Genomic DNA, 7,323 nt, shown 5'->3' on the forward strand with positions numbered 1-7,323 from the left:
TGTGCGGCTGCATCGTGTTTTTCCAGCTAAATTGCTCCAAATCCATAAAACTATTTATTGGATATTAGTGTTTTGCTCTAGTTTCTGGAGAAATACAGGTGCATCTCTATAAATTAGAATGTTGTGGAAAAGTTCTTTTCAGTAATTCAACTCAAATTTGGAACTTGTGTATTAAAATAAAATCAATGCACACAGAATGAAGTACTTTAAGTCTTTAATTGTGATGATTTTGGCTCACATTTAACAAAACCCCACCAATTCACCATCTCAATAAATTAGAATACTTCATAATTTTTAGTGGATTGTTGGCCTTTTGGAAAGTATGTTCATTTACTGTATACTGTATGTATGGATTACTGACCTAAACCCAGTATTTATACCCTGAGAAATTAAATATTCTAATAATTTGAGATACAGATTTTTTTATTTTTATTTTGATGAGCAGCAAGCTGTAATCATCAAACTGAAAACAAAAAAGTTTTGAATTAAATTAAAGAAAGAAAAAAAAACTTTTTCATGATATTCTAATTTATTGAGATGCACCTGTAAGTGAAGAGTCCCTGTAGTGAACTAACACTGCAGTTACGCTTTCCTTACAGTAGAGGGCAGTAATTTACTAAAACATGACATTACAACATGTGAGAGCATCGCCGCACAGAGCTTGCACTGAGATCCGTCTCTTGTAATCTTACAAGTGGTCAGCCGAGACGTATCTCTGTTTACACCTGTAACATGAGTCTTAAATGCGTCTCCTTTGGCTTCGACGGTTGACCAGGCCGGATTCGAGGAAGCGACTCTGGTTTTGTACCTAAATCATCGCTAAATCCAAGTTTTGCCGGCCGTCAGAGATTGACAGGTTGTTATCGTCTTCCTCGTAGCCCCTGCTGGTAGATGCCAGCATTATAATGGCAAAAAGCACGTAGTAACGGCTTTCAAAAGTATTTAATTAATTCATTTGTTTTCAAGTCACATATTAGTTTCAAGTATTTCATTATGTGAACATTATAGGTTAATTTTGGTGGACGTGAAATTGCCATATTTACGATCACAAAACGACTTGGGCCTTTTTTTTTCTTTCTTTTTTTTACTTGAATACCAGGTGTAAATGAGGTCTTAGAAGGACCAATAGAATTGAAAGAAACTACTTAAAAATTATTATTAAATTAAATTTTTAATATTACACTGTTACCTTTTTCCCTCTAGCGGTTAAAAATAGAACTGCATGCATTTTGTGGAAGAACACTGTTTTGGCTCTGCGACTGTGTGGATGAATATGGTTCTTTCTCATAAATAAAAAACAGGAGAGATTATCCTACTGCTCGTAAACATTCACTACTAGGCTTAAGAGATACAACCAGTTTAGATGGAAAGGATCTCAAGCTGACTAGCTGAAGATGTTACTGTAGTTACACCCATTATTAGACACGGTACTTCCTTAAAACTAACTAACAGTGCAGTGCTACAATATCCATAATGATATGATCCTTCACAATAGATAGTGCTTTACAATAAACTCTGATAGAGAGCTGCATATGGCAATTTATCTGTTCAATAAAATACCTTACCAGTTGAGTAATAAAAAAAAGCCATCTCCTTGTCGCTTTTACAACATTTCAAATCCTTCAGTTCTTATCATCTCCGAAAAGCCACGCCAGTGTTGATTCTTATTTTGTAACAACCCCTCTGTCACATTCTCTTTTTGCCAGCAGACAACAGGTGATTCCCATGCAGTTTGAAATTTAGCTGCTCCATATATATATATATATATATATATATATATATATATATATATATATAATGATGGTGTAAACCTGTGTTCATTGGTGGACAGGAGGCCATATGGAGGGTATATAAACACTGGGATAATGTTTTACAGACCCAAAGCCTCCCGTTTGCATGCATGGGCCTCTTACTACAATGACAACGTGTGTATGTTGACACAACACACAAAGCACAATAAGCCATTGCACGTGTTCAGCATGTACTTGTTTTCTTTGTTTTAATGTCTTTAGTCATTAAAACTAGTCATTTTAAGTCAATTTACTTCCATATTTAATGTAACTAATGTTTGCCTGTCTTCTAACTTTATTAGTTTCACAATCACTTACATTTTTCCAGAAAACTAAACTTGTCTTGATTACCCCTTTTTCTTCATGTCACTTTAGAAAGTTTGACCCTCAGATGACCTCAGGTCATAATCTCAGTGACCTCCTGACCTCCTCAGCCAACACAAGCACAGGAAACAGAATCTGAAAGAGGACATTCAGAGCAACCTCATGAAGAAACGGGTAGGATAGATTCAACAGTGGTGCAGCTTTTGTTGTGACACACACACACCCACACAGAGGCGGCCTCTGCAGTTCAGAGGTCCATTTCAAAGAAACAGTCATATGCAACTGGGTCATTCTACAGAAACGTCCACTTTTGGTATGACAAAATGTCTTAAAATGTATTTCTTTTTTTAACATTTAAACTTAGACCACATTATTATTTTACACTTGGACTTTATGAATACACATAAATGACAGCTTAATGATTTTTTATTTTTTTTGTACATTTATTTAAATACTGCATGTCCCCTCTTTTTGTCACTGGTGTTACCTTACTTCTCTGGCATTTTTAAACATTTTTATGAAATATTATTTCTCATTTTTTTTCAGCACATGCAGTCAGAGTTACAGAATAATAATGATAATTCAAAAAATAAGGAGATTGTGTGTTATTTATTTTAATCAGGTTTGTTAAAAGTGTGATTGAATGATGTTAATTCAATTGCGCAACCATGTATTTGCTATAACAATAAAAAATATTTGAAAAACAATAATAAACAAGTAATGATACAATCCTTTACATCTTAATTCTTGAGTGTAGCAGAATTCAATGAATATAAAATTATTATCATGTCACATATGACATTTTATTTAATGTGACAGACAAAAAACAGTAACACCAGTGACACAATGAATCACCAGTGACATATACATAAGACCAAAGATCCTTAATTTTTCAACTATAATTAAGTAGTTTGGACTAAATTTTTACATTTGGTGTACAATAAAAGACTGTCATTGACACTTAGTGAAAGCAGTCAGTAAAAGATTATAAACAACATTTTAAAACTGTCTGTAAAGTCGCTGCACTGAATTTAGCCAAATCCCCTTAATTTAGCCATATCTGACCAAAGGAGGATTAACAATGAGATAGAAAAGTTAGAATCATGTAATCTTAGTGCTTTTTTTATGCAAAATAACTAAATGAATAGCTTTAAATAAAGTTTATCTATAAACGGGTAACACCAGTGACGGTACCACCAGTGATATTTTCATAAAAAGGTAACACCAGTGACAGTAACACCAGTGACATTTTTCATAAAAAATGCATTTTACAAAATGGCTGCTGCAAGGTGTCAACCCACATGTTGTCAATCATGATATATTCACTAAATCAAGTAATTTAATCCATTTGTATTCTAGTTTTTTAAAATTCCCTAGCAATAAAGTAGGTCACACCAGTGACTTCAACTAAAAGCTTCATATGAAAATATGATTTTATAATTAAAATATCTGATAACTGAAAAGAGATAGTGGACTTTCCATTGGCCTTTCTTCATTGATCTTCAGGAAACAGGTAGAAGGAAGTCAAGTGATGTCATCAGTGTGATTTTTTCTTTCAAAATAAGAGATTTTTGTTAAAGGTAACACCAGTGACACAACACCAGGGGACCACTACATTCATTATATATTTTATAATATTTATTTAGCATTTGTTTTTTTTATGTCATTTACATTATATATTTGATAGTTATGTATACATTATTGTATTTGAAATGGTAGAAAAACCTGTTTGTGAGCTCAAAATAAAGCACTTTCCCTCTGTACATGACTGTGGGGACGAGCACTTCTGTGGCGCTTGGAATTTTTATAATTAATTAAAAAACAAATATTGCCACATTGATGGCTCAACAAGGTTTCATTGTTCAAATAACATATTGTTTCATATTAAAATATAAAAAAATTGTAATCCTAAAGTGTTTTTCAAGTGTAATATTTCTGTAAAGTCTAGGGACAGAAAAGTGGACGTTTCTGTAGAATGACCCAACTGCAATAACTTTATTATCTGTTATATTTAGGGGTTCAAGCATGTAGCGCTGAAACTCTATTGTAATTCCCCTAAAAGTGATCAGGCAGACCAAACTGTAAGGCGTAGATACTTGAAACTTTGAGGGCTGGTAGTACTCACACCGTCTACTACGTCACCAAGGCTTGCCACGATCGGCCTGACGGGGGCGCTACAGTGGTGAAAAGTATGGGCCGCTGAAACTTTCGAAGTGAACGGAATGAGATATTTTCACCAAACTTGGCACACATATGCTTGAGCTCATTCTGTGGTTACATGAAAAACTGTGTGCTGACTGGCCACTTGATGGCACTATAACATGGCAAAAACTTATAACTGCACAACCCTAAGTCTGATTGCCAAGACTACCTTTGAGGACATTGACGCATCCCGAAAAACGCAGCCAATGAAGTTTGAGCAGCTATCAGACGAGGTAACGCAGGCCTCTAACTCATTGGGCCTGTTTGACTCACTGCCCTAGTGGCCTGTGAGAAATTCAAAAGAAATTGGCCACCGGGGTCACCTTCACATTTTTCACGTGCGTAAAGGATTGTATATCATGCGATTTTTCGCACACACCCACGACATTCTTAACTTCCTTATTAGCTGTTACCATGACAAAGCTAGGCAGCGACAACAGGAATATCTTATTATTGCTATTAAATGATTAGTTCACTTTCAATTTAAAATTTTCTGATAATTTACTCACCCCCATGTCATCTAAGATGTTCATGTCTTTCTTCTCCAAACGGTTGAAGGTCAAAATTACAGTTTCAGTGCAGCTTCAAAGCGTTCTACACAATCCCAGACGAGGAATAAGGGTCTTATCTAGAGAAACCATCACTCATTTTCTAAAAAAAAAAATAACCATAAATGCTCATCTTGAACTAGCTCTCTTCTTCTCTATTAGAATTCCGGCAGTGTAGACACTGCTAAGTGCATTACTGCCCTCCTCAGGTCAAAGTTTGAAATAAATTGTCATATACAGTATGCTAGTGCAAGTATATAACAATTAGTTCAAACTTTAACCTGTGGAGGGCAGTAATACACCTAACAGTGTCTAATTGTGTCTAAAGTATCTGATAAGACCCTTATTCCTCGTCTGGGATCGCGTAGAACGCTTTGAAGCTGCACTGAAACTGTAATTTTGAACTTCAACCGTTTGGGCTCCATTGAAGTCCATTATATGGAGAAAAATCCTGGAACGTTTTCATCAAAAACCTTCATTTCTTTCTGACTGAAGAGAGAAGGACATGGACATCTTGGATGACGTGGGGGTGAGTAAATTATCAGGAAATTTTAATTTGAAAGTGAACTAATCTTTTAATATAATATAATAAATGTACATTTATTATGACGTTTTTAAAATATGCTTTATGTTTGTGTGTGTTCCTGATCTGCTCTTAAATTTATAAGTTAAGCATTAAACACATAAAGCGTTAAACACATTTCTTACACATGAAACTTTTTAAAACTTAATATGAAATGCATGGCGAAAATGCGTGTAATATATAACAATAAAACAAACCAACTTGAATTATTCTGTTTATACATTAAATCTAACTCTCCATATCTAGATTTAAAATGAATCACAAGGGCTGCGTCCGAAAACTGGAAAATGCTGCCTTCGGAGGACACATTTCAAGGCACGTCCGAATCCAAAGTTAGCTTCCTGTTTCCTGAGATACCTTCATCTGATTGATTTTTGAATGCAGCATGGATGTATCTTTAGCTGCCTTTGATATCCCACAATCCTGTGTGTTCCATTTTGTGACAGTTGAGCTAAAAAATAAAGATTGCGTTTTAATGAGGCTTCCCTTAGTTGCATATATGAATACATAAAATGCTATTTAAAATGCCGCTTTTGGTTATGTGTTGTTTTTATAGAAATTGCATCATAAAAAATAAATAAATGAATAAATCTGATTTCACCACCATATCCACTTATCCACTTCTAAATTACTTCAGAATGTGACCGGTCAGCCCTCGGGCTCTCACTGCTGGACATCAGCTGTTAATAACTCTGTGCACCCTGCAGAGGACTGTCAGGTCATAGAGTTTGCTGGGGTTAAACCCCATTAAAAGCCCAAGTGGAGCCATCTGTGCTGTCACCGCAACTCGTTCTCAGGTTTTAGTGCTTCTGTTGCATCTACAGACACTGGAAAATCATATTTACAGAAAACCATATTTAAGGCTGGTCAAACCATGTTATTATATCTTATATATCTCATGATATCTCATCACATTCTGCAACACATGCACCCAAAAAATACTGCAAATTCATAAAACAATGAATAACAATAGTTATTTAGAAATAAATAAATAAATACCGTTATGGATGATGAGTATCCACCTCTTTCCAAGTAAAACCATTTATACGAAGTAAACTCCTTATGCTTTTCTTCAAGGCAACCAACAGATGGCGCTGTATAGGCAACAGTAGCGCACGTGCAACTCGAGAATGTGGAGCCTGCATGTTTTCTGAATTAGGCTACTTGAAATAGAGAGAACTGAAGATTGCTTTAGAAAATTAAATGAGGTTAAATTCAGAGTGAAAATTTCTGGTTTCATGTAAGTGGTTATGACTCAACACTAGTTCTCATTTTTTAACAATAACAGCTCACAGTTTTACCCAAATGTCGTCTCACTTCCCCTGCAACAGTTACTATGGAAAACAAACGCTTCCTCTTTCTCTCTGGCTTAACCAAGGCAGACGTCAAAGGCACTTTCTACAAATAGGGTACAAAACAGGAACTGAAACTCTTAATGTAGCCCAATTATGTGGTTTTTTTCGACAAACGTACATTGAAAGGAGGTGCTTAACTCATACTTTATATCAGATCAAACAAGATATGTGCGGTTTTGTCTTTTTTTTGGCCAAACTGGCCAAAAATATACATATGCATTAAAAACTAGCCAATTTTGTTAATTTTGAGTTCTATTTATGTTAGTTCTAGCTACAAAAATTGGGATTTGTGCCTCTATGAATGAAACACACTTAGCTGAAGGCAATGACCCTAACAGGGCAGTGAAAACTGTGCCTCATAGATAGAGAAGCACAATAATAAATCCTTTTACATGCAGAATGCACACAGATCACTAATTAAAGTATGTACACAAACAGAGCCTATTAAAATGGTAATTGATTGTTTTTCTTAAATTATTAATTATACGAACCAACCGGATGGCTGGCTTTGACACTGACTT

The 7,323-nt window shown here is 35.0% G+C and overlaps 1 long non-coding RNA gene across 1 annotated transcript; it reads left to right on the forward strand.

The window, feature by feature from the left end:
* Nucleotides 1–661: 661 nt before the first annotated feature.
* Nucleotides 662–5,824, forward strand: LOC125269045. Its single transcript, XR_007185015.1, has 3 exons — nucleotides 662–856; nucleotides 2,166–2,288; nucleotides 5,694–5,824. It is a non-coding gene; the product is annotated as an uncharacterized LOC125269045 (long non-coding RNA).
* Nucleotides 5,825–7,323: the final 1,499 nt, after the last annotated feature.

The sequence above is a fragment of the Megalobrama amblycephala genome, linkage group LG5 (assembly GCF_018812025.1).
Source record: "Megalobrama amblycephala isolate DHTTF-2021 linkage group LG5, ASM1881202v1, whole genome shotgun sequence".
Lineage (NCBI taxonomy): Eukaryota > Metazoa > Chordata > Actinopteri > Cypriniformes > Xenocyprididae > Megalobrama > Megalobrama amblycephala.